This window comes from Apodemus sylvaticus, chromosome 17 (genome assembly GCF_947179515.1).
Source record: "Apodemus sylvaticus chromosome 17, mApoSyl1.1, whole genome shotgun sequence".
Taxonomy (NCBI): domain Eukaryota; kingdom Metazoa; phylum Chordata; class Mammalia; order Rodentia; family Muridae; genus Apodemus; species Apodemus sylvaticus.
In genome coordinates, this window is record NC_067488.1 from 77,577,183 (window position 1) to 77,604,426 (window position 27,244).

A 27,244-nucleotide genomic window follows, 5' to 3' on the forward strand; every position below is an offset into this window, starting at 1 on the left:
AGAGAGTTGGAAGGGCAGCACCAGCAGCAGCAGCACTGGGAGCAGCAGGGAATCCAAACCATAAAACTGATATGCAAAGCACCATTTCTCCAAGTTGTGGGATAAACAGGAGCTGAAGGAGCTACAGGAGATGAACGGAGAGGCAGCAGAGAGAGAAGCTGGGGGCCTGGAGAAACTGCAAGTTGTATGGGATAACATAGATGGAAATAGAGTAGTTGGAGATCTGCCCAATCTAGGCTTGTACCTTATTTTGTTAACTGATTGGGTTGAGCTTTCTTTTACTGGGGAATTGGGTTGGAAACAAAGTAGCAACAAACCATAGGAATTAGAATGAAATTATTACACATTTTAGGACATAACTGTTGTGTAGACTATTTGTCACAGGTTGTACTTTTGATTAAACTGTGACTTTTTTTGGAAGGAACAAGAACCAGAAGTATTGAGTATCCTCTGCCATCATAATTTTCAATCCATTTCAATCATCGGACAGAAACAATAATTAAAGACACCTTGTTGTAGGAAATACTAATTAATTATTTAATATTTTCTATACTTGAATCATAAAGGTAAAAATAAAAGACACAAAAGACTTGGTATTTATAATAAGACTTAAAGCTCTAGAGCTGGACAGACTATGTTGAATAGTTTCTGCTAATAACAGTGAGATATGACTTGCCATGTTCTACCTAGGCTACTCATACACTCAGGCCAGTCCTCCTGGCCAATCCACCTACCCCATGGTCTATTCTTCTTCCTCTTCTCTCTCCTTCATGGTCTAAACCCCAGACACCAAGCCTGGGAACTGAAGCAGCATCTACATTTCTTCTCCCCAGTATTAGGCTTTATGCATTTTTATCTGTATTCTTGGAAGGCAGGAAAGAAATGATGTAATTATAATTCCAAAATTATTGTAAAATGTACCAGGCTTCATGGCCATGTGTCCAGAGTCTACGATCTCATATTAGAACACAGAAATTTTGCTTATAATTTTTCTCTAAAGCTGAATATCTCAAATCTAGAAAATAATTGTCCTTGTAGATAGATAATGATACCCATATTTCCTATTTTGGTTGAACTAGTGTTACTGCAGTAATTTGGCTTAACATAAATCCAGTATTTTATCCAGATTCTTGATTGCCTAGTGTGCAGATCCGGGAAATGGCCAGTCAGTACATTTATTGATCATCTAAAATTGACTACCTCTCAACTCCTTGTTAATACCAATCAAGGTCAAAGCAGGGAAGCTTTTACCTTTTTTTCTAACCCTTTTTGTACTGTGACTAACCATGTTTCAAAGATGGTCTTAGAAATTGATTCTAGAACAGGAACCTCTTCATTTTAAGCCCTGAGAAAAGCCAGAGAGGTTGGAGGAACTCACTTATTGTTTTATTATTGCTTTTCACTGAAAAGTGAATGAATAGTCTGCAAGAGTTGTAAGACACACATTCCAGCATTGAGCAGCAGAGAAATTATGGAGTGTTCAAAGTAATTCTCAATTACATGAAAAGAGGAAGCCTCAGCTACAGGCAGCATTTCTGACTACAGAAATAAATAATCAAAATGATTTGAAAAAAAAGCATGAAGGCATTGTTAATTATATGGAATTGTAGGGGAATAAAATCAAACAAAAGATTATAGCAATGATGCATTTGAAATTAATTATTGACTTTTTAAACAAATAAAGAATCAATTAGCTACTTTTCATTCTGTTTCTACCATGGTTTCTTAGGTGGTCCCCACAATAAATTTCATTTTATGGATCCAATCTATTGTATATCAAGTTCATCCACATGAAAAGGAACTTCTCGCTTCGAGAATTGATAACACCATTCCATTCCATGATGTTGGTAAAACATGATGTAATAAGTAAAAACATTGATCCCTCTTTGGCTAATGACTGTGAGTCTATTTATATTACCAAATAAGGTCTTAAATATCCCAACACAGCTGCATTATAAGGCAAAGGCTGTGAAGACAACTATATGAAGTTGATGGAGGCCTTAACGAGTAAACTGTTAAATCACATAAAGAGATCCAGGAGAACACAAACAATTAGAGGAAATCAATAAATACTTAAAAGACAGTCAGAAAAACACAAACAAAAAAGTGGAGGAAACCAATAAATTCTATAAATACAATCAACAAAAAACAAAGCAAGAGTTGAAGGAAACAAATTATTAGAAACCAAGAAAAAGAAGCAATGAAGAAAACACAGACTGAGGGACAACTTGAAATAAAAATTTAGGTGTGCACATTGAAATTAGAGAGGCAAGGTTCACTGAGAGAATATAGAGATGGAAGACAAATCCCAACCATTGAAGATAATATAGAAGGGATGGACACATCATCCAATAAATGTTAAATCTAACACTTTCGGACAGAAAATATCCAGAAAATTCAGGACATTGTGAAAGGACAAAACATTAGAATACTAGGAATAGAGAAAGCAGAATATTAGATCAAAGTCTCAGAAAGTATTAATAACAAAATCATACCAGAAAAATTTCCTAACCTAAAGATGGAGGTACCTGTCAAAGTACAAGAATCATCAAAACACCAAACAGAATGGACCATAAAATGAAGTCTCTTCCCTGAATAATAATCAAAACATACAATACAAAGAAATAATACTAAAGACTGCAAAGGCATAAAAGCCAAAAAACATATAACGTAAGATGTATTGAAATCACAGATGACTTTTTATTGGAGTCTGTTAATGCCAGAAAGGTTTGAACAGATGTGCTGCAGAAACTACAGATGTGGAGATTATTATATGTAGAAAAGTTTAATCAACACAAATGGAAAATTAAGACAGTCCACGATAAAGTCAAATTTGAGTAATATCTGTCTAGAAATACAGACCTACACAAAGTGATAGAAGAAGAATCCAACTCAAAGCAGTTAATGATACACACGTAGCAAAATACCTTGTGTTATCTGCAAAAGATGGAAAATTGGACACATGCACACACACACACACACACAAACTCTAATACCAACATAACCAGAAGTATCAACAACAACAACAACAACAAAATTCCAGAAGTTAACAATCGCCATTCATTAACTCTTTCAATATCCATTATCTAGAGAATTCTTTGATTGGTTGATGGAAAATAGGATGACTGCAGAGAAAAACGTTGTGCAGAGCCTAAAGATGCCAAACACTTAGGAACAGGGAGAAGATGACAGATATGTGACCTGTGGGCTGAGGAAGGAATCACACAGGGACTATAAAATTTTACTCCTTCTCTAAAAAAATCATACAATTATGATGAGACACACTGGAGCATCACACTCCCAAGTAAGGTCACCACAGGACTGGGAAAGACTGAAAAAGCAGGTTTGCCATGGTGGACATGTAGGACAGGAGGACGCAGGCTACTAAATTGAACAAAGCCCTTACTGCCTCCAGCAGAGGGCTGTGGCTGAACAACTTTGGAAGAGAATTGTGACCCTTAGTGAACTGACGCTACTACAGTGTGCTCTGCTTACATAGAAAAGTTGTAACAGTAGCAGTTCTATCATACTACATCCAGCCTTGTCGAAGATGGGATGGTAAATCTGTCTCACTATTGTGCTCTATTTCTGATCCTCTGTCCCAGATTCTGGACTTCCTTATTTATGTGTTCCTTGGGCTTCCACACATCAAATTGTTGAAGAACATTCTGAGGAGACAACAGAGCCTGAATAAGCCTAGGTGGTGGTTTTATGAATTTCCCTGCAAAGAAGTAGTGACACATTTCTTGGACAGCTAGGCAAATTTCACACCTACAAATGACACTTCTGCTGATTGACAATAGCAGAAGGAAACACAAAGACACAATTTTCTGCCGGATGATTGATATCCACTGTTGTTTTCCACACGGGTTATTGTGCATAGTTCAGCTCTCCCACACATTCTTATATTTGGTGTTGAGGAGGCCTGTCTCCTCTGTCCATCGCACATCAGGTCATTTCCTGGGATCCTGTGTCAGTGGTGACATCATTCAAATCAAATGCTGGATGATTCTCACCTGAGACCACGAGCACTGTGTGCTGGCATCAGATGGAAGCGACTCACATCACAGCCAAAGCATGTGACCCTCCATCTCTCATTGGACCCAATGTGAAGTGAGACCAGGATGCCCAATTATTCTGTATACATGTATATACAGAATATATATTACATATTCTGTATATAAATGTATATACAGAATATACAGTATATATAGTATATATATATAGCATTATATACACACACATATATATAGTAGAATATATATATATATATATTCTGTATGAATGTATATACAGAATACACATTAAATATATTATACATATAATATTATATACACACACACAAATATATATATATATATATATATATTAGAATGTATATATACATTCTGTATAAATGTATATACAGAATATACAGCACATATATTCTGTATAAATGTAGCCTTGAAGAGCTTTTCTTCTTTTTCATAAACCTTAGCCAGTTATATCCTGTTGTGAGTTTCTCTGACATGACCTCCTGAGATCACCACAGAGCAGGAAGTATGTGACAGGTTGATGTTGGGTAAACACATAGTAGATAAAAGGAAACCTGTTAAATGGAATCATATAGTAAACACAGACCCACTTTCCTCTTATTTGAATTAGAGACACCACTGTGAACATCCTCCTTCCCACAAGGATGTTCCTGGCTTGGGGAAGTCTCTTCTCTCTGTCATCCGCAGCTCCAGTGTGTCACTGTGGTGTGACCATCAAGCAGAATTGTAAAAGTAACAGTGATATTGCCCAGTGTTATACTTTTTTATGCATATAATTGTGAACAGGTCAGTGTTACCAAGTATCTTTTGACTTTGTGTGTCCAAGAATTCTGGGATTCATTCTTTTTAATAGTTAACTTCTTTTTATTTTTGGTGTTTAGTTTTTCCATATCAAACTCACTGTTGCATATTAAGTCACCCCCCCCCACACACACACACACAGTGGGAGATCTTCACAGGGACATGAAGGACCAGGGATGCAATCTTGATACAAGAGTTATATTTGGGTTTTCATAGTGTTTTCACACAAAGTTTTCTCAGAATTCCCTGAGAAGTTCACAGAACATAGCTCACCCCACAAGGTTGATTTCTGAGAGATCCCCCCCAAAAAGTAAGTGACCCATCATTCTCCTGACCCTCCCTTGTGCCATTGTCACAATTCTTCCCACACCTCTATTGACTGAAATATGCAAGCTGTGTCAACTGGCTCAAGAGCCTCAGGTCCTCAAACACTGCACACGACATGGTCTGAACTGTGAATTTGTATCAGGTACAATGTTAATCCACAGAGATTCTCAGACTCCCTCTTCTAAGACCTGTAAGATTTCAAGGGATCAGTGACTACTGACCACACCTAAGGATTACTTGTGTAATAGCACTAGGATCTGAATACCCACCATTGGACAGAAGTTATTTGACCAACTTGGGACCTGGACAGCAACACTCCAATGTTGCTGGTAGAGTGGGATAGTGGAGTTGTAGATTTTCTAATCACTGTTACTAAAAATGAACCAGTTAAATCTCTGACTTGAAATATTTGAGATGGCCACAGACATTCCTAAATTTACAAGAGTGTTTTTTCTGGGTCAAAAATGTGAGTTTTTCATAGATACCTAGAAAAGTTGCATATGGAATATGAAATTCTAATATATAGTCAACATGGTCGCCAATGGTTGACATTTGACAAGAGATATGGTAAGATCAGTAGTTACATGAGTGTAATGTCTGGATCTAAGACTACAGAGAACACTCTGCAGGTATCCCTCGGGGTCTAGGGAATCACAGGGTATCACCACCTAACGAAGGTCAAAATGTAATATTACTATAGCTTTGCACCCTATTTTGCAACAGATAGGATAATGAACTTTGCATTATTTTGTGGTCCTTTTTGGTTTGTCTGTCCCACGATTCTGGGCTTACCATTCAATGTAGCACATATGTGTGGGTTTTGCATGTCCCCTCATACCAGATGGTCACAGGCCTCCCTTTAGCAATTATGGAACCTGGATGAGTCTGGAATGTAGGTTTATTAGGAGTAGATGACCATGTGGTACGTGTTAGAATAGTATCTCAAAGAAGGTCACAGTTGAACACGCCTGTTCATAGCCTTGATACCTTTATTTCTACTGAGATGTCCTTCTTCTCTTAAACTTACATCTTTTAAAAGTGGAATATTGAATTTTACTCCTTCTCTATAAAATTCATTGCATATACCTTAAAAAAGAGAGAATATGACACTAAAGCTGATCTACAATGGCAGAAGGACATATAAAGTCTCCATGTTTCCCTGCAACATTATGTTACATTATTAAAATATCAGCTCTGATTTCTGCACTGCGTGTCCTTCAGAATCACAAATCCTGTGACACTGGGTTCAGTAGTCTTGGCTCTCAATTATTCAACATAGTGTCCTTCCCAGGGATTTTATGTGAATTTAAATAAAATGCTAGGCCCACTTACCTGAGACCAATAATTTGAGGTTGCTAGTTGCCTCTGACTACACCAGGTGATACTGAAGTAATATCCATAGTATATGAACATCCACCTCTGGTTGCAGGTAACAGGACCCACCACTGTGAACATGGTCTGGAATACCCCAGTGTGTTTATTTTAGGAGCAAACAGTTTAGGGAACTTTTCATATTCTTCCGTCAGAATGAACCTGTCATATACCTCTTGTGTTGCACACTGAAGACTCACATTTACCTCTGAGGTCACAACAGAGGTGGGAGAGGCTGACAGTGTGACATTTTGGGATAAACTCCAAAAAGAGAAGCCAAGGCATTTAAGGGGATTCATATGGGAAGCATTGTTCCACTCTTCTCATATTTGACAAAGGGAGTCCATTGTGAATATATCCCTTTGCTCAAGAAGATCAGGGTATGAGAAGCATTTTCTCACCTGTCACCACCAGCACCATGATATCACTTTTCTCTTCTGATGTCATGAAGTGACATATATACGAACACAAATCTCGATACACTGTGAAATTGAATCAAGGTGGTAGAGTGCATGTCCTTATTCTCAGTTTCTAGAATGGTTGTTGGTATCAGATGATGTAGACTTCTTTCTTTATGGATATGGTGTTTCGTGGCATGTAAGAGCACAGAAGATGTCTCATTGGTTCCCCATTTTTAACTCATTGCTTGGCACCACCTTGAGTGTGGGTTTCAATAAAGGCTCTGCAAAAGAAATCAGCAGGTAGGTATGAAGTCATCATCTTCAGATAGTAGCTTCCTTACTTAATTTTTCTGCATCCCCACCAACATGGGAAACCCTGATTCTCACTGAGTAGGTACAAGTGAAACACCTGGGAAGACACTCACCTGCCAGCATAGGGTTTCTGGGGTCCATTTCAGTTCTGCAACAGATTTGACCATGTTTGTTTTCACTAAAGACGGAGTAGGGCCTCTAAGTGCAAATGAGATACTAAGCTGCTGAGACACCCTGATAGGCTAAGGCATGGGTGTAAAGTGAATTTCCTCTCAGGAAATAATTATCTTTCCCAATCTTCACATATCACCAAGATACATCAGGGTTATAATAATGGTGGACATGCCATCTTCCAGTTGCCACAACTGAGCAAAATTTGTCTTCTTGTCAAATGGACAGACACACAGCATATGGTGTAAATAGTCTGCATTCTTCTTTGTGATATCTGGATATTGTCCTATCAGCCACTGGGGAAGGTGAACTGATCTTGTGGGAACCTGGCTCATGTTTTCCCTGTTCTATTCTGGGTATGGCGACAGAATATGTGGCTTCTTTCTCCTTTAGTTCCATAATTTTGGTTTTGATTTCTAACACAGAGTCTGTTGAATCTCATGCAGATCTTAAACTGACCATCCTGCACCCTCTGCTGCCTTCTGTTGAAATTGAAATTCCAAATCTGACTGTGGTCATTTCATGCAGACAGTTTCCACTGTGTGAATCTACATTTGTTTGAATAAACTCAATCACTATGTACTTAAGGGTAAGGAAATCTGGGGTCATTCCTATCTAGCATCTTCACCTGAGAGGCGTCAGAATCAGTTAGTCTTTTTCTCAGAGAGTTTCTTCTTGGTTTTCCTTTAACCAGACCACACTCATGGCCCATTGGCATCCTGACCCTTGAAACGCTCAGGGAATGTTGGATGTACAAATTCTTGGTATACATGAACAATGCCTACTCACCAAGGATGAGACAACAATGACAGAAACAAAAGTAGGTCTCCACACAAATCTAGCTTATGAACCAATGAGTTACATTTGTTCTCATTAAAGGTGTGTGGTCAATGATTTTGTGTGTGTGTGTGTGTGTGTGTGTGTGTGTGTGTGTGTGTTTTGAGACAGAGACTCACTCTGTCATTCTTGATCTCCTGGAACTCACTAGGTAGGTCTGACTGGATTCAAATAGAGATCCAACAAGAAGCCACTGACTGCCAAGGGTTGAGATAAATATATGTTCCATTGTGTAAATTAATATTCTCTATTTTTCAATGGTTACATCACTGCATAAAATCTTTGTCTTGCATCTTTTAAATAGCTATAGTTATGCTGGGAGAACAGTTGCATTTGGAACCTCTAAACCATGAAGGAATAATGACGGGAACTATCTTCTATAGGTAGGTCACACCTCTGTATTCAGAGATACTGAAACTCCAATATGACAAGAGTAATAACATGCCTGAAGAGCCATGTTCCATAAAGGGATGAGCGGGTAAATGCTGTTAGGGAGACTCACGACACAGGAGACATGCTGAGAAACTAATCCTTCAGTTCTGTATAAGCATGGAAGAGACATGGAAAGGAGATTGGAAAGAAAACATGGCTCTGGATTTGATTTCACCTTGCTGAGCAATCTCCTGTAGATGCATTGATCTTTTTAACCAACACATGCAATTTTCATAAAAAAGAATCTTAACACACTTATTGGTTTGTACTTCCTATTTTCTTATTCTTCATAATTCTTCTGTCTTTTATAAAGATTGATTTTGGTGTAATGAATTTCATTCTCAAATTCCCATTCCAACTTAAATATTTTTAGTATCTAAATTATGAGTCTCGGCATCATTCTGATTGTCTAATATTAGCTTCATTTCTCACCATAGATGTGGGTTCAGAGGTACTGGTGACATTAAGCTGCACAGGACTGGTTAACTTTCAGACTGTTTTATATCATAGTTGGGAAACAAGTAGTTTGTATCATGTAAATGATATCACAGAAGAGTCCCTGTCTGTCATCATCATTTGCAAAATTCCAAAGGTTGTCAAAATCTAGAGCTGAAAAACAGAACTGCAACTTAAATTTCACAAAATACATAAGATTCTGTGTTTAAGAGATGAGACTACTACTGTCCAGTCCCTGGATATGGACATGAAGTATTCCTACTCCACCATGGTGGGTGTGGTAGAGCCAGGACTGCAAAAGAGTCTTAGAATGTCTGTATGCCCAGTGTTCCATTCACAGATGGGTACTTAGATAGTTCTGCTTACTCTCTGATGTTCACTGTAAAACTAAAATCGACCAGTTCCCACTTCTTCAAGCAGACATATTCTCTCATCTAAATATTGGTTAAAGGTTGAAAGTCACACTTTATCCATCCCTGGAAGGATATCAGTTGTAGCTCATGATGATAATCCAAGGTGTGATCTCTATCTAACATCAACTAATTACCAACAACTACAACAAAATACCAATCTCAAGCTGTATTCCCGCTTCTATATGTATGAGTTTACCTTCTGATTTTATAATTTAATACCTGATTCTGTGTCAATACAAAAACTCCTGATTAACTTAGGTAATTATTTTGGAAGAGATAAGTACAGCCACAAAGAACATGCTCATTCACTGGTGAAGATGCTGTTTGCTGTGTCACAGAATGTTAGAGTAGCTGAAAGGTACAGAAAGGGAAAAGTTCACTTAATGGAGGTCAATGATTTGGGTAGCAGCATTGTCCAGTAAGAATGCATCAGGATCTCAGGCAGGTGTATTAGATATTTAGGAAGGTAATACTCATATACATATAATATTTTTGCTTTAAGGGTGACCTTAAATTCCACTCCTTTCTACACAGCCACTCAGAAAATTCAGATTGCAGCACATGAATAGTGGGTCAAGTCTACATATAGAAATATTTCTGGGTAGCTGTGAACAATCACCTATCCATTCTAGAAATGGAGCTGATGAGAGAGCAACATAAGAATAATACCCACACAGGGGAAGCATGGAATTTTATGGCATCATTTAGAGAACTGGGAATGAGCCTTTGTTTACAGAAACAAAAAGCACCTAGTGAGAGTTGACAGACCATATTCAACCTCAGATTAGGTGACAGCAAACAAAAACTGGAAACCTGGTGTACACTGAGAAACTGGTATGTTGTTAAGTGTTTGAAGAGCCTACTTTCCAGGGAGCACATCTGCCAGGTGACAGCAATGAGAACACCTTAGCACAAAAGTTTTAGACGTTATTGTCAGAAGTAAGAGTTGGGGAATAAGGCCTACAGAGGACAATATTTTACCTGGATTGATTAGAGAGAAAATAGGACCAAAACAAGACAGAAGGTCCCAGGAGAAAGAGGTTGGGGGAATTGTCCACAAGACCTAGTTGACCCCATGAAGGAAGTTAGGACTCTCCCAGCATGGATCATTCACTGCTTGATATTTTGTTTTCTGACTTCCTCATTTATAGATGAGTCAGCCCCACCCCCTTAAAACTCTGCATCTAAAACACCACTTCAGCTTTTTCAACATTTCTCTTCTGGACAAAGTTTCTTATGTGACACTGCAGATTCTTCCTCAATGCCCCAGGCACTCGTGCTCCCAGGAGGAATGCCATTAGCCTCCATTTAAGATGGGAGGGTAACATTTAATACTGTTCAGCCTCAAGCCATCCATACACTCCTTGCTCTATCCATTGAAGTAGGATGCTGGTGCCATTTGTTTCAGGATGGCATGGGAGTCCAACTCCAGGATGAATGGTATCCCCTTTCCTGAACTCCATCACACAGTTCTTCCCCTTACTCATCCCCCTTCTCCACTGATAAAATGGCAGACCCCTGACCTGGGCACATCAACTCTGCAGTTTGCAAAGCATATGTCACAAATAGTGCAAATGCACTCTAGCTAAAGAGGCTTGGGTAGTCCCCAAACCTCCACCCACCAACTATTGCTCTCAAGAAGCAGAAAAAGTACATGGAGAATCTGGTCATGCACCAGATTCCTAGTAAAGGAAAAGACCTGCAAGTTTGCCTGGCATTTATCACTGATGGATTATTGGACTATAGCTATTCATTAATTCAAATCTCATGGTGTCTTTCTTGGGTCTGCAATTCCCTGCTCATCTTATATTTTCCAAGTCTTTTGCTTTAAGTGGCTGCACGTCCAGGATGTCACTATGCCCAATCTCATATCCATAAGTGGTTCTCCAAGATAGAGTGCACCTTGGTACAATTTGGAAACTCTTAGGAGTTTATAAAGTTGTATTTTCCGTGGTTCTAATCCCCACATTAACTAGCAATATCTGACTGACTTTGATCCTGAGAACATAGTGGGATAGACTGCATTCCCAATCCTACTGTGTGACCTCATGCAACCTGGGAATCCTCCAGTTGGATACATAGCCTTTGTCTGCCTAGTGTCAGAATAAAATGTTTTTCATCACCACTATTTGACAGTACACAGAATCCAGGATATCAAAACCCACAGTAAGTGTTCTTTGATGACCACCCTGTGTTGATCTGAAGGTTTAGGCCAGTGTCCATGGAAGTCTACACTACTAGGGACATGTCCTACCACAGGACATATTCTTTCTATGTGAAGCTGTAGTTTGGTCATGAGCAGGAAATTTCTCACCTGCAGATATTATAGAATGAGAACAATGATGTCTCAGAGAACCACAGGAACCTGAAGAAGAAGAAAAGCTTCTACTGCTAAGGGCCTCTCAGGGAGCCCACCAATTGTGGAATGGTCCTTTCTGCCTTTTATTTTTTTAGACTGCAGATTCTCTAGCCCTTATTTTATCCCTTCTGCTTCTTGCCCATCAGATAACCTTGCGGCATTAGGACTAAGTTTTGTGAAAGAGACTATTATCCCCCCCCAGCATGGTCTTGTCACCCTCATGAGCCTTGAGAATAAAAAAAAATGTATGTCAGCTCTGGGTTCAGACAGGCTTTACAGAGTGGATTGTTAAGGAACAGATATATAGAATATCCTCCCGTTGAGTCTCCTGATCTATCTTGGGGATAATTATGCCCTACACAACATTTATTGTTTTGCCATTACCTTTGACAATCACAACTGGCTGGAGAACCCTCTTTCTTTTGGAGGGATGTATATGCCTATTATTTTTGGTCTTAGTATAAGAGTTCTCATGGCTTATTTTACCCTTTTCTAGGTCTTCATGCATCCCTGTGGCCTGGATATGTTGTTACAACAGAAACATCCCTTTATCTGATCAGTTCATCCAAGCTCTTCATCTATATTTACATTTTTTGTAAAATTATATACATATACCTACACACACACAAACAAACACACACACACACAAACACACACACACACACACAAACACACCCACATATATAGTATGGCAGCTCTGGGTTCAGGCAAGGTTTGCATATATATGTATGTGTATGTGTATATGTGTATGTAAGATTGATTCTAAGGCATTGTACCTGCCATCCAAATACCCTACCAATCATCATCTACAAAATTACAGGGTAGATTGAATAACGGCACTTACCTTGGAATTTGTTCATCCATATATTGGCTAACATAGAGAATGGTTGAAAGAATGCACTCAAGATTGGCAATATTTAGGTACCTGATAGACTCCACAGTGTGTAATAAGGACATTTCAGTCTGGGAAAGTCTGATGTCGAGCTATTCTATTCCTGCATATGTGCCAGTAGAAGAGGCCAGGTTAATCTCTTCATCTAGGCGCATTATCCAAAGCAACCACACATTATGCTGAGGATTTATGCAAAAGTCATAGTCAGGCCCAAGCTCTTTCCAGGTGTTAATATAGGCATGGAAGCCTACTCAGTATACTAGTTCCTTGGTAGTGTGTCTTAAACGTAGTCTCACAAAGTTTCTAATGTGTCCTTTCTTCGTCATGGTCAGCTCAAAAGACAAAGTGACTTAACGCAGAGAGTTAAAAAATCTGCCTCCCAGATTCTCTGGATGTTGATCATTGAAAAGCCTTGGTATGTCAGGAACTGGCTGGAGGTCCATTAGGTCACTTCCTCCACATTTTACTCTGTGGCTTACATTCGGTTTCAGGAAGTCAGTGACACTCCATGAATCATAAATCAGTTGTCAAGGAACGAACTTAACCTGGAGGGAGATTCTAAGGAAGAGGTGTCTGATAGTAGAAAAACAAAAGCCTAGAATTGTGGGTGAAAGCTGGTGGCCTATGTTCTGCTCAAAAAAGCTTTACCAGCTGCTTTATTTTTATTCTATTGTCTTTCTCTCTGATCAGTTATTTTTTTTTTCTGATGATCTCCAGGCAGCTCTCTTTCACTCTATATGCTGCCTGTGACAGTTCTCCAAGCAATTCTCTCTTGCTATTCTGAAAACCTTCTCTTGATACGTTTTCTCTCACCGCTCATAAGCCCAATCTCTTATTTTATATATAAATCCAATTAATTGCTCCTTCTCTCATTTTTGTTGTAATATAAATCAGCATCCTGTGAACATAGCCCCTTGCTATTTAAGAGACATCAGGCACATGTTTCGCTTTAAGTTTGCAAAATAATATAGAGATCTGCTTTCCTCTGTCAAGCACAAAGAATAAGGAAGCTGTGGTTACACTTTCTAGAAATTGCAACTTCTACTACAGCTGGGCGGAACCTTGAACTCTTCCATGAGGATTCTGAACATAGTAGTCTGACTGCCTTTTTAAGAAAAAAATACCTAAATCTCTTTATTTCTTTTCTTACTATGATTCCAACAAGTTGGCACACTTTTCAGCTGCTTTTGTTACTTTAGTTTCATGAAACCTCTTATGCAATTTATATTGCCTCTTTATATTTTCACATAGTTGAGAAATTTTCTATTTTCCAAGCCATATTTTTAAAGCAATTCCCATTGTCTAAAAGGCTGTCCAGAATGTCCCAGGCTTTACCATTTGCAGAGAAATTAGCCATCCCTTGCCTCTGTACTCCTGCTAGCTTTGATTATCATGGAGTCATTAACATTAACAAGAAGGACATTCCTCAAAGGAGGAATATAAAAATATGTACATTATTATATGAAGCTGATCTACACCCACATCAACTATCAACACTCCTGGAGGCCCATGCTTGTTGGTGCTGTCCCAAAGGCAGAAACTGTCTCATTCTTTTTCTAGCAAGGCCATTCCAGTAAATCCCCTGTCTCCCTCCTTGTAAGTAGTCAGTTGTGAGCAAGATGTACTTCCTGAATAGACTCTGAGAACTTCCATGGCAAATGGGCCTCATTAACTGTCCATCTAATTTTTCAGGCTTGGACAGACGTGCTCTCTTGCCATGGACAGACCCAGTCAGGTCTTGTCCTGTGGGAGAAGCAGGGTCCTGGTACTCAGGTAGGTAAGGAGTGACAGACAGACACAACACACCAAAAAGCAGCTTGAATCTGCTGCAGTTTTACTTCTGCAAACATCTCAGATATAGACACATAATTTCGGAAATACTTTTCGACTTCATGCCAGGTTACATGTTTACAAGTTAGCTTGAAACTAAAAAGGAAACAACAGGAAGTGTTTTGGGGGGAGGGGAAACTTTCCTCACCCAGACAGTGGTTAATCATGCCAGATTTGAGGCTGATCTATTTTTAGAATTCTGCCAAACTGCAGTCTGAGCAAATTTGCTTTAGCTTGTAAATTTCATTAATATTTATGGACAGTCAGGACAGTTAGGAACACTGTGTGAACTCCTGTATGTGGCATTGGAGGGGCTGTTGTCCTGAGCCTCTGTGGAGCTTCCCTATTTACTGGAGTAAGTAATGCTTCTTCTGAGTAAGTAAAGCTTCCTATTGTACATTATAGTTGTTGGAATTCTCAGACTATCTTCCTTAACTTCTGACACACCATCCTGGCCTTTCCCTACCTGATGTTGAACTTTTAACCTTTCACCATCCACTATGTCTGGATTTTTCACAAACAACTCTTCCTGTTGTACCTGATTCATTACATCTCCAAATGTCTTATTTCCCTCCCACTTAACTCTAAACACAGAAAGACAAGGCACAGCACACAAATCCACAGAATTTGTCCAATGCTCTAGAACAGCTTGCAGAAGCAGGATGCCAGGGACCTCCTCGGGCTAAGTTCTGAGGAACACACACAGCTCTGGCTTGACAACATGACTTCTGCCATGTCACACAGACTCCACTGGAGCTGGTGTGGCATTTATTGAGAAGGGTTTGGCTTTATTTAAAAGACATGAGGACTTTTGTTGCCTCTGAAAGGGTACGAAGCACATTCCCACAATTCTGAGAAGCTTCTGATGACACCTGAGGGAGTCATGATGGCTCCCATCTGTCAAACCAAGTCCACTGAGAACAAATGTCTTCTCAGAGAATCCCTCATTCTCATTCGTGAGATGTGGGGTGTGGGCCTTCTTCCCGGGACGGCTGCCTGCTGGTCTCAGCTGTGGTTCTCTTCCTGTGTCTGGCTGCACAGCTGGGCATAGGTCACATCCTCGGTCTCTTTGGATCTTGTGTCCTGGAGTGGGATGGGGTTGGAAGAAGATGTGTGTTTAGTGTTAGTAACTCATGGGGTGTGGCTCAGTTGTGAGCATGTTTCTCGTGTGGGTGTGTCTCGGGTAGGGATGTGGCTTGGGGGTGGGCATGTCTTGGATGTCATATCCTGGAGTGGGATGGGGCTAGAAGAAGGTGTGTGTCTAGTGTTAGTGACTTATGGGGTGTGGCCCGGCTGTGGGTATGTCTTGGGATGAACCTGAGGGAAAAGTTTGGAAAGAATGGATCCCTGCCGTCCGAAGCCTGGAGGATTTCATGTAGGTGTACACGATCCCCTGTGTGTCCTCCTCTGGTGGGGTCTGCAGCAAGAGACAATAAGCTGAATGAAGGGGACGAAAAGGACTGAAGTGTGCTAGGCAGGGGGATGACCAAGACTGAAGCATGTGAGGCAGAGGGATGACCAGGAGTGAAGCATGTGAGGCAGGGGGATGACCAGGAGTGAAGCATATGAGGCAGGGGAATGACCAGGAGTGATGCTACTCCCGACTCCATCTGGCATTTCATTCATCCAGAGAGTTCCTTTAGGATTTTAATTACACTACACATTTCCAAGGCTACCCCAGAACGTGGGAGAGTCTGGAAGCTTCCGCCTCATGTTCACCACTTTTTATTCTCACCCTGATTCCATTTCCCTCGGCTCCAGCCGCGTCCTCAGTCTTCTTTTTGTACCAACGCAGGTGTTGGATGAGGATGAGACAGAGCAGGAGGAAGAAAAGCAGGAAGAGGAACAATGCCAGGACTCCAGTTAAAACCTTCCAGTGTGTTTCCAGTCCTAAGCAGAAGTGACTCAGGCATGAGGAAGGATATTCCTTACCCGCGCACCTATGATGTGCCCAGCCAATGCGTGACCCCCAATATCACAATCATTCAACCTGGAATTGTATGTTTTCCCCAGTCAGCTGTAGGTGAGAATATTAAGGCTCACGGAGACAAGTTCAATATGCCCAAGTCATTTAGAATGAATGTCAGAAGCATAAAAAAATATGTAAAAATTAAAATAATAATGATAATGATGATGATAATAATAATACATAAAAATAAGTCAAACTCAGTGTTTGATTTCTATCCTTCTCACGACACTTTGAGCATGAAAGCAGGTGATTGTCTAGCCTTGGCTCTGAGTCCACTCAGTGTCCCATGTCACCTTCCTTGTGGCAAAGGGGGCGGTGGTCATTTCAGTACTGGGATTCCATGGAAGGGACTCCTTCCTCACCTGGGATGTCACACCCACGGGAAGCACAGGGAGTAACTGAAGGTGTGAGCCCAGACGTTCCTGTACAGGAGCAGAAATTATGTAAAGGACTCAGAGAATGTGTTTTTTCCCCATTGCTGAATATCTAAGCAACATTTTTATCTTCCATTGTTATTTAGTAAAATTTGTCTAAGGAGCTGGAGCTGAGGAAGAAACTTTATCAGAAATTTCAGGAACCCAAGCGCTCAGAACTTCTTTTAAAGCAGGTTCTGGAATTTAGGTAGACAGAGATATTGTTCCTGAGCTGTGTAAAGAACATATCATCTCATTTGTAAATAAGTCCAGATCTCTCACTTTCTCAAATTCAGAGGTGGATTCACCAATTCATAGTGATCTTAATTCTTGTTATACTCACTGCCAGGCGGGTCTCACTTACCATCTTCAATGGGCGTAGGGGACGGGTCCTTGATTTCTGCCAGAGGTTGAAGGAGAGATGTACATTAGAGTTCACAACATTTTACTGTGCCCTGTTTCTTTCTATCTCAATCTGGACACTAATTACAAAAGGATATCCCCCTTTTGTAGACAAGATGTTTTTTTGGCTCTGGGTTATTGGATCTTTGTGAAGATCACAGTTTGGCCCTTCAATCCGATACAAATCCTTATCATTGGCTATATGGGTGTATGGAGACCCTGAGGGACTCATAACTGCCTCAAAGAATCTGTGCAAAGCAGGTACGAAAAGCCTCTGGTGTACATCCATTACTATGAGTCTAGGCACATGATTTTAAGAAATAAAAAAAGGAAATGTACGGTATCTGTCTTCCACTGAAGATGGTTCATTTTGTCAATTGTGTGAGCTGATCAACTGCCTCTGCTAAATTACAATGAGACAAGGAGGAAGACTTTTGTATCAGGGGATTCTGACTACAACTTCAATATTGAAGGGTGAATGACTTTTAAACTGAACAGTGTTTTTAACCTGACAGCTTCCTCCCTCTTATTCTAGGGCAGATAGCATCTTAGGAAAAGGACACAAGTAGCCCAAAACACTAAGTGATTATGTGAGGGAGGTGCTTACCTGAGACCATGAGGTCAAGGGGGTCGCTTGATTTTGACCACACCTGTGGTGCATTCCTAAAAAAAGCCATAGCATCTGAATGTTCCATTGTGGCTGGGACTAACAGCATCTAGAACAAAAGTAGCCTGGGATGGCTGATTGGCCTGATGCTGTGCATCCAGGTTCCATGAGAGGTGGTGTTTTCCTTCCTGGATCAGAATGAATCTGTCAAATCCCATGTATGAGCTACAGGTAAAAGCTATGGAAACTCCAGAAGTCACATTAGTGCTGGGCCAGACTGACAGGCTGGGGTTTTCATGTGCTCCTAGGATACAAGGGGCAGGATGTAAAATGAACATGAGTTAGCCACATTGTCCCCCAGGATTGGACTCTGAGTGAAGAGCTCCTGGAGAATAGACCCCCTTCTTAGGAAAGAGCCCGTGCTAGGATCCCTGAGTGTCCTCTCACCTGTCATCACCAGCTCCATGGCATCACTGTGCTCTGAAAATCCAGCAGCACTCTTATAGTAACACTTATAGATGTCTGCATAGGTAGTTGTCATGTGTTCAATGTTGAACTTGGCCTTATTCATTGTTTTCAGAGGTAATTGAGTGTCCCAAGGAGCTACCCTTCGCTCCTTATACAGATGATATTCCTTAGCCTCCCAGAAACCCTGACACCAGATAGTCACAGGTGCATGTTGGGCAATCACAGAGCCTGGCTCAGCCCAGATAATGGGCTTTGGGAGGTGTCCTGTGAAGAAATCAAAGGCTGATCCCCAGAAACTCTTCCTTCAGACACCAGATCTTAGCACAGCAACCTCCCCTTGAACAAGATATTAGAACATTAACGCTTTCCCCCATCACCACTGTGACAAATTGGCTCACTACAGAGTAAATTAGAGTCTTTTCTCATCACAGTGAAGGAACCGACACTGGGATTGTCACTATTAATGACGATCTTATACTTCCACAAAGGAGACTAACATAACTGTCTCCTTAGAGAGATCCAGTAGCTGGTGTAAACAGATGCAGAGACTCAAAAACAAACCTCAGGTGTTGCTTAGAGAGTGTTTTGGAAGAATCAGGGAGAGAATTAAGTGATATAAAATGTGTCAAGGATACCAAAAAAATACCTACAGAATCAACAAACCTTGTTCCATGGGTTCATAGAGACTGAGCCAACAACCAATGATCATGCAGAGGTTGGACGCAGGTCTGCTACCCATGTGTGTCAGATATGCAGCATGGTCTTCATTTGAATTCTTTTTAAAAATTATTTATTTTTATTCTTTAATCCTTTTATACAGTCCAGACTTAATCCCCTTACTGGTCTGCTGCCTGACTACTCCAAATTCCATGGCTTTACCCCTTCTCCAAGAGGATGTCCCCAGTCCTCACCCGCACCACAAAATAGTCCTCTACACATCCTGAGACCTCAAGTCTCTCATGGATTAGCGGCATCTTCTCTCACTGCAGCCACAACTTGACAATATACAAAACCCCTTCTTTTGAAAAGCATTGGGATCAGGTACCTGAAGATAATAAAATCAATACACAGCAAGCCAACATACAATCTCAAATTAAATGGAGAGATATTTGAAGAAATCCTACTAAATTCAGGGTAAAGACAAGGATGCTCACTCTCCCCATATGTATTCAATAGAGTATTTGAATTTCTAGCTGAAACAATAAGACAACAAAAGGAGATTAGGGAGATACAAATGGCAAAGAAAAAGTAAAGGTGTCACTATTTGCAAATGATATGATTGTATATGTAAGAAACCTCCACAATCCAAACAGAGAACTTCTACAGCTCATAAACAAATTCAGGAAAGTGGCTGGATATAAAATTAACTCATTTGGATCCTTTAAAAATCATGTGGGGATGTTTCTGATTCTTTTGTCAGAACACTTATCTCTACCTGGATTGATGTGTTGTGTTTCTTTGGGAAAGGACATGATTTGCCTTGCCTAGACTTGATGCCCCAAGGCTTCGTTGTAGCTAAGGGGGTCTTTCCTGTGAGGTTAAGGGGAGGATGTATTGAGTGGAGTGATTTTGGAAGTTGAGACTGGGAGAAAAGTGGTCAGGGGTGAGAGCACCCTAGATGTAAAGTGAAAAAATATATATAAATGAAAGAAATAATAAAAAGTAACATTGGCTATTTTCAGTCATCAAAATGTAACACGGACATATTGTGCTTCTTGGTGTTGTTGGCTTACATAGAATAATTATTTGTGTCCTGCTTTGCCCAGCCTGTATGAGAAAGCTGGAAGAAGAACTGACATTACATGCTATTGCTTTCGTTGCTTCTTTTGTAAATGATCTTTAATAGGTTATTTATATTTTAACTGAAGAAAGAAATTAGTTATGATTAATGTTGAATTTTATGTCTCAAGGTGATATTTACAGAGCTATTATATTACAGGTGAATATTTGGTCTAGATTTCAGACACTAGTGTTTCTACAATCTGTGTCTCTCTGAATAATGAATATAAATCAGATACTTGGATTCATAAAGTAGATACTTGGATAAGATCTGCAATGAGAAAATGATATATAATATACCATAACTCTAAATTCCACCAGCTGTTTAAAGCACAAAACACGAGCTCCTTGTTATCATTAGCTAATTGAGAACACTCGGTGCATTCCTCCTCACAAGCTCCTTATAAGCATGTTTAATTAACAGTTAAGAAAGCTTCCAGTTTTCTCCTGTAAGCCTCTCACATTGTATCTAATTATAAGGGAAGGAATATACTGTAAGAAAATATGATTCTTTCAATTAGTAAATCCATTAAATCATTATGTGAAATAATGGTACAAAAAATCAAAAATCCACAATAATATTTCTTTATGCACTTCATAGTGATATCTCACTGGTTATTGACCACTTATGTAATGTTGGTTTGATAATTTCCCTCTTGAAACCCTGCTCTGCTGCTTTGTTGACCCTATAACATGTTAGGAATGAAAACATTGACCAAGAGTGCTTTTGGTCATATCTCAAATTAGAACTTAATAATACATAATGAATAATTTGAGAGTATCAAGTGTTGTATAAATAGGAGTATACCACATAACTGTTAACAAATATTAACTCTTTAAGAATACGGCAATGCCATTCATGAGAACAACATGAATTTAGAGAACAATAAATATGAAGATCAAGGTAGAAGCACTACTTTTATTGTCATATGGCCAATACTCATAAATTCCCACAGGAACATACGGATATAGAACAACACCTTTGTAATGAGATCACACTTGAAGAAGTTGGAAGTAACATTATATTAATAGATTAAGTCAGAAATGCCCTGTGGAAATGAGGAAGACACGCTGTGCTCCTTTTCAGACAAGTACAGTAAATAATTTGAGCATATTTTTTGTTAAAATAAATAAGTTGTCAAAGAGATATGTCACTCAACATCTGCTAACAAGGAATAAAGGTTTAATTTTACACAAATTATTTTATCTTCCCAGAAGCTCTTAAAATGTATGCATATAAGGGACTATTGGAGAGAAGCTATGGAGAGGATAGAAATATGCTCAAAATATATTGCATGAGATTTTCAAGGAATTAATAAATTGTCTTTAAAAAGAAACCTTGCTTCCCTAATTAGGGGGAAAGTTAATATTCAGAATTAATGATTATACCCAGGTATACTAAGGGGGCATTAAAAAAATACTTTTGGAGTAAACATCAGTGAAGAGTGAGATTTCAAATTACAAGTATGTATCACTTCAAAACTGCCAGAGTGACCCAGTGATATCTGTAAAACAAATTTTTACAGACAGAGGTGAGAAATGTCTCCTGGGAAATTTGTGGAACACCCTGTAAGCACAGAAGCTAAAAATCTCAGTTGGCAATTTAATATACATCTGAAACTCTCCTTCCTAGTGTCCAGAACTAAGTAATATCGAGCATATTAAAATGTAAAAGAACACATCTTGCAACTTTGTTCCAATCGTTCATGTAATTACATTTTGGATATATATATATATATATATATATATATATATATATATATATATATATATATATATAGGATATATTGTAGTATGACTCCAAATATATGTTAGAAAAAGCATTTTTTACCAGGCTGTAGAATTCTCCAGGAACTCTAAAGTCGCAGTTTCCTTTTTGTTTTTAGAAATCCTTGCAGGGCAGACAGATTTGAAACACTGAGCCCAGACTAAGGATATTTACATATGAAGAACCTTATAGAATGTCCTTGCCATACAAGTGGGTGTTGGACAAGATAGAAAGAATTTACATTTGAGTTGGTACATAGCTTGAATCTACTGTCCCCACCCCAGAAGCCTGGCTTTCTGTTTTGTAACTGAATTGGATATCTCAGGGACATCCACAGCAGACCAGTTAAGCCTGTTCTGCCTTTAACTCTTGACCTGGCTTGTTATGCAGACAGGCTATCTCTACCCTGGCTTACCTGGATAGCAATGGAAGCCTGTGAGGAACTTTACAGACCCCACCCAGGGAGTCCTTGAGCAAAACAACATTTTTTAGCTTATCCAGGTGTGATTCAGGAGACTGTAGATACTCTTTACTCAGAGAGACACTGGGTAGTTAGTTAGTTCACCGGGCTGGGCCTAAGGGCTGCAGCTGCTTAGTTTACTGAGCTGGGGGCCAGAGGCGGCTACCAGAGCTGATCGCAGGTGGCTTGTTTTGGCCCCTGGCATGGCACAGTGAAGAATGCAGTGGGCCAACTAGGCAGAGGTGCTCTTGGAACACAGCACAAGCCAGGCAGCTTCCCAAGCTCTACAATGCCACAATCAACACTGGGAAGCTAGGCCAGGGACCCGCCCTTCACCAGGTCTCAGGCTAGCATGACAGTGGGGCCAAGATGAAGCAGTTAAAAAGCATGTGTCAATTGTCCAACTGGATTATGGATGGACTATGTGTAAACACCCTGTACTGCCTGAGAAAACTGAAGCTTTAACAGATGAATGTGATGCTTATTTTGAGATGTTAACTGGACTGGACTACGAGATACCAAAAAAAAAAAAAAATCAGATTCCAGCTGCTTCTGTGTGTGGTTGTTTCTGTTTGTTATCCACTGGACCTGTTTCCTCTCCTGATATCCAGAATTCTCCCTTGGATTTAGTTCTGGCTGGGACTGTCCATAACATAGAACCACGCACATATGACTTTAACTTGGAATTATGAGATCATTTGAAGTAATGCACATAATGATTAGCAAATATGGAGTGGATACTTTGTTTAATAAAATGATGTTTCATGAGTGCTAGTGCAAAATGATGTGAAAAGTGCACAGCTTCAGAATAATTGTCCTAACTTCTCTGAAGTTTGAGGAGTTGTACAAACTGTGGGTATGGTTTTTGTCAGTATGCCTTGTTCTCATGTACAAGGTTTTTTTTTAATACAAAGATTATAAAATTATATATTTCAAAGTTGTGGTAACATTAAATATCAAAGCAATTGTATGCAAGCTCTTTAGTTCTGAATACAGTCATTGATTTGTAGGCAAATATGTTATTTTGAAAAGCACTCATCAGATAGTTCTAATAATGCACATTGAAGCTAAAGAACATTTCAGAAATTTCAAGGGCATCAACTTCAAAAAACTTGTTCAATCTGCAATCACAATTTTCCCAATATGTGTTCTGTTTCAACTATGTTCTCTTTCTCAGTGACAAAGGTAAAGGCTCATGATGAAAAATATTGACTCAGGAAATTTAGAGGAAATGTTATTTGAAGGTGACTGAAAGTTTCAGAGCATGCATAACACCTGGTGTTCAACAGAGAAGAAGTGAGAAAATATTCACAGTGAAATGTGGGGAAAGGAGCAGAGAGGAAAAAGACAAATCCTCCTGAATGTAATCCCCAGAATTCCCCACACTCAGAATATGCTTATTACATTGACCTTCTCTGAGTATAAAACCTTAAGGAATACCCAGGTTTTACACACATGTATGGGATTGCTCGACACGTTTCAGTGGTCTGTTCAGGTGTGGAGCCTAGTAGTCTTTCTTGTTTATCTCCTGGTTGAATCTTGTTCCACTTTCTAGAGGGTCCAAGCCTCTAACAGCAGCATCACTATAGTCACAAGAACCAAGGCAGCTAAAAGCATTCTGATGAGATTTTCAACTGTGCGACCTTGGTGGTGTGAGGGTGGGGTTTCTGTATAAAGAAGTCAGAGAATTAAAGTAAAGCCAAAATTTTCTAGCACTAAATTGTTGGGCATAGAGGCTCCCTCTCCCTGAAAGAACTAGACTCTTTGTGCCTATCTCTTAATTTGGAAATTTCTTTCTCACCTGCTTCTTAATTGTCCATGCTTTCTGAATGTTCTTATTGTCTGAGTACACAAAGAATCAAAGAATTTCATTAAATTATGTCAAAGTATGGGACAATCTGTTATTTTAATTTGCAGAAATAAGATAAAAGGTAAGCAAAGAGGTTTTTCCTCAGTCAGAATCTCAAAATAACATTGTGCTATCTCTTAAATACTCATTAAAATTTGTTCATGGAGATGGAGCCTAGAAAAAAATTATTCAGTGTTTTCATGAAAGCAGGAGATAAAAGGTAGAGTAAAGGAGGGTCTGAAATACAAGTAGAGAAAGATATTGGACCATAAGCTATGTAAGGTACCAGTCATCTACGTGGAGAGCAAGTCAAGTTGCCCTAATTTCTGAACGTCCCTTAAAGCTTCACCAACATATCTCAACACAATGTGTATCCCCTCCAGGAGCGTCATCACTTACCATCTTCAGTGTGCTAAAGGCATCTGCTAAAATGGAAGGAGAAGTGAATGTTTGAGCTCCCAGCTCTTGACTATGCCCTGCCTTGCTCTGTTGGTCCTCATTTTGCACCATAAGTTCAATCAGATATAATGCTGTTGTATACACATTTTGTGCCTATGGGTTCTTGGACCCTTGTAAAGATCACAGCTCTCACAGTCAATACTCCAAAAAGCATATCATTTAATGCTGGAGAGGATAGAAACTCTCAGGGACTGACAATTACTTGAATGTGTGCATTATGAATACCAAATGCCTCTGTTGAGTAGCAATTACCATGAGATTAGACACAGTATTTTAGGAAGTAAAGACAATTGAGCATGAAGGCCCAATTATAGCACTGAAGGCATGTTCTGTTTAGATTTTTTTCTAACTTTATATGACCTAGAGTCATCAATGAAACTTCAAAAAATGTGTATCATATTGACTTGCAGGAAAAATGTGGAAAGATTTCTGATTTATTGACAATTGATGTGGGAAGGCCAAACATCCATGGGTGATTTTGACCCTTGATAATTGGATCTTGAGGTTAAAGCAATTTTGTAGGTATTGGGAAGAAACCTGTAACAGTACTAAATCATGGCTTATGCTTCAGTTACTACTTTGAGTATATCCCCCTAATTCTTTCCATGATGGACTATAAGCTATCAAATGGAATAAACTCTTTTCTCCATGTATTGTTTTACATCATGGCGATTTAAGAAAACAGTAGAAATCTAAATAGTGTAGTGACAACGTCTAATTACTTGGTGAATTGTACGTTTCCCTCAAACATCTCTTCTAATCTATAGTGAATGCTAGAGGAACTTACTTCAGGGGATGCTGAGTAATAAACTTATAATGAGGGGTAAATGATTTTGGTATCAAAAAGATTTTTTAATGACGACATCCTCCCTCCTATTCTAAGCAAGAGATCATCTTAGGAAAGAGAACAATGTGAGAACATTACCTGAGACCATGAGGTCAAGGGGGTCACTTGAGTTTGACCACACCTGAGGTTTATTCTTAAAAAAGTCGTAACATCTGAACGTTCCATTGTGTTTGGGAGTAACAGCGTCCACAACAAACGTAGCCTGGAATGAATGATTGTCCTGATACTGTGAGTCCAGGATCCATAACAGGTGGCACTTTCCTTCCTGGATCAGAATGTATCTGCCAAATCCTATGTGTGAGCTACACGTAAAGGCTATGAAAACTCCAAAGGTCACATCAGGGCTGGGCCAGACTGACAGGCTTGGATTTCCATATGCTCCTGGGATACAAGAAGAAGAATGTGAAATGATCCTGAGTTACACACATTGTCCTTTAGGATTGGACTCTGAGAGAAGAGCTCCTGGATAACAGATCTTCATCTTAGGAAAAAGCCCGTGCTGGGTTCCATGAATGTCCACTCACCTGTCACAACCAACTCCATGGCATCACTGTGCTCTGAAAATCCAGCATCACTCTTATAATAACACTTATAGATGCCTGCATAGGCGATTGTCATGTATTGAATATTGAACTTGGCCTTATTCCTGGTTTCCAGAGGGAATTGAGTGTCCCAAGGATCTACACTTCTCCCTTTTTACAGACAATACTCCTGGGCCTCATAGGAACCCTGACACCAGATAATCACAGATGTATTTAAGGCAAACACAGAGCATGGCTCAGCCCAGATAATTGGCTTTGGGAGGTGTTCTGTGAAGAAATCAAAGGCTGAGTCCCAGAACATCTTCCTTCGACATCATATCTTAGAACACAAAACTCCCATGGAAGAAGACATTATCACATGAATACTTTTCCCCCACTACCATTGTGAATATTGGACCCTCTAGACATTAAAATAGAGATTTTTTCTCATCATAGTGAAGAATCAAATCCGGGGATGGCTGGAGACACTCACCTGCCTGTACTGCAGTCTTGGGTTCCACAACAAGACCTGAAATAAAATTTTCTCTCAGACCTTTTCACATTGAGAGGCAGATGGGATCACCTAGGTTGTCAATGTGAAATTAAACATGGCTGTTGAGTAGGTTCTATTACAGACGTATGTGTCCAATCCCCCTGTTCATATCTCACCAAGGTACAGCAGCACTGTGAGCATGGCTATCATAGTGAGGCCTTGTAATGTTCTGAGGTGTTCTCCTGGGCCTCTCTGACAAATGTTCTCTAACATCAGCTTATATACAGATGTCATCATGGGGCAGGTCCTTCCTGTCATGGGTTTTCAACATCATGTTTATTACGGGAAGAGAAACTTCCATACTTTCCTCAGCAAAGGGGATTGACTAAACTCTCAGTTCTCTGAACTTCATTTAGAGAAATGTTTTCCCTATTCCTCACAGATTTCCAGTTTGCAATTTCTGATGGTGAAGACTGTCAACTAGGCCGTTCCTCTGAACACACCATAGCCTGAAGACATCCCAGGAGTTCCTCTGCATAAAGGCAATTGGGCAACTAACCCAACAGTCCTATC

General features: G+C 39.6%; 2 pseudogenes; both read right to left on the reverse strand.

Annotated features, from left to right (window-relative positions):
- Positions 1 to 17,374: 17,374 nt before the first annotated feature.
- Positions 17,375 to 19,234, reverse strand: LOC127667421 (leukocyte immunoglobulin-like receptor subfamily B member 4A; annotated as a pseudogene).
- Positions 19,235 to 24,053: 4,819 nt separating this feature from the next.
- LOC127667422 (leukocyte immunoglobulin-like receptor subfamily B member 4A) lies at positions 24,054 to 26,881 on the reverse strand (annotated as a pseudogene).
- Between the last annotated feature and the right edge of the window lie 363 nt (positions 26,882 to 27,244).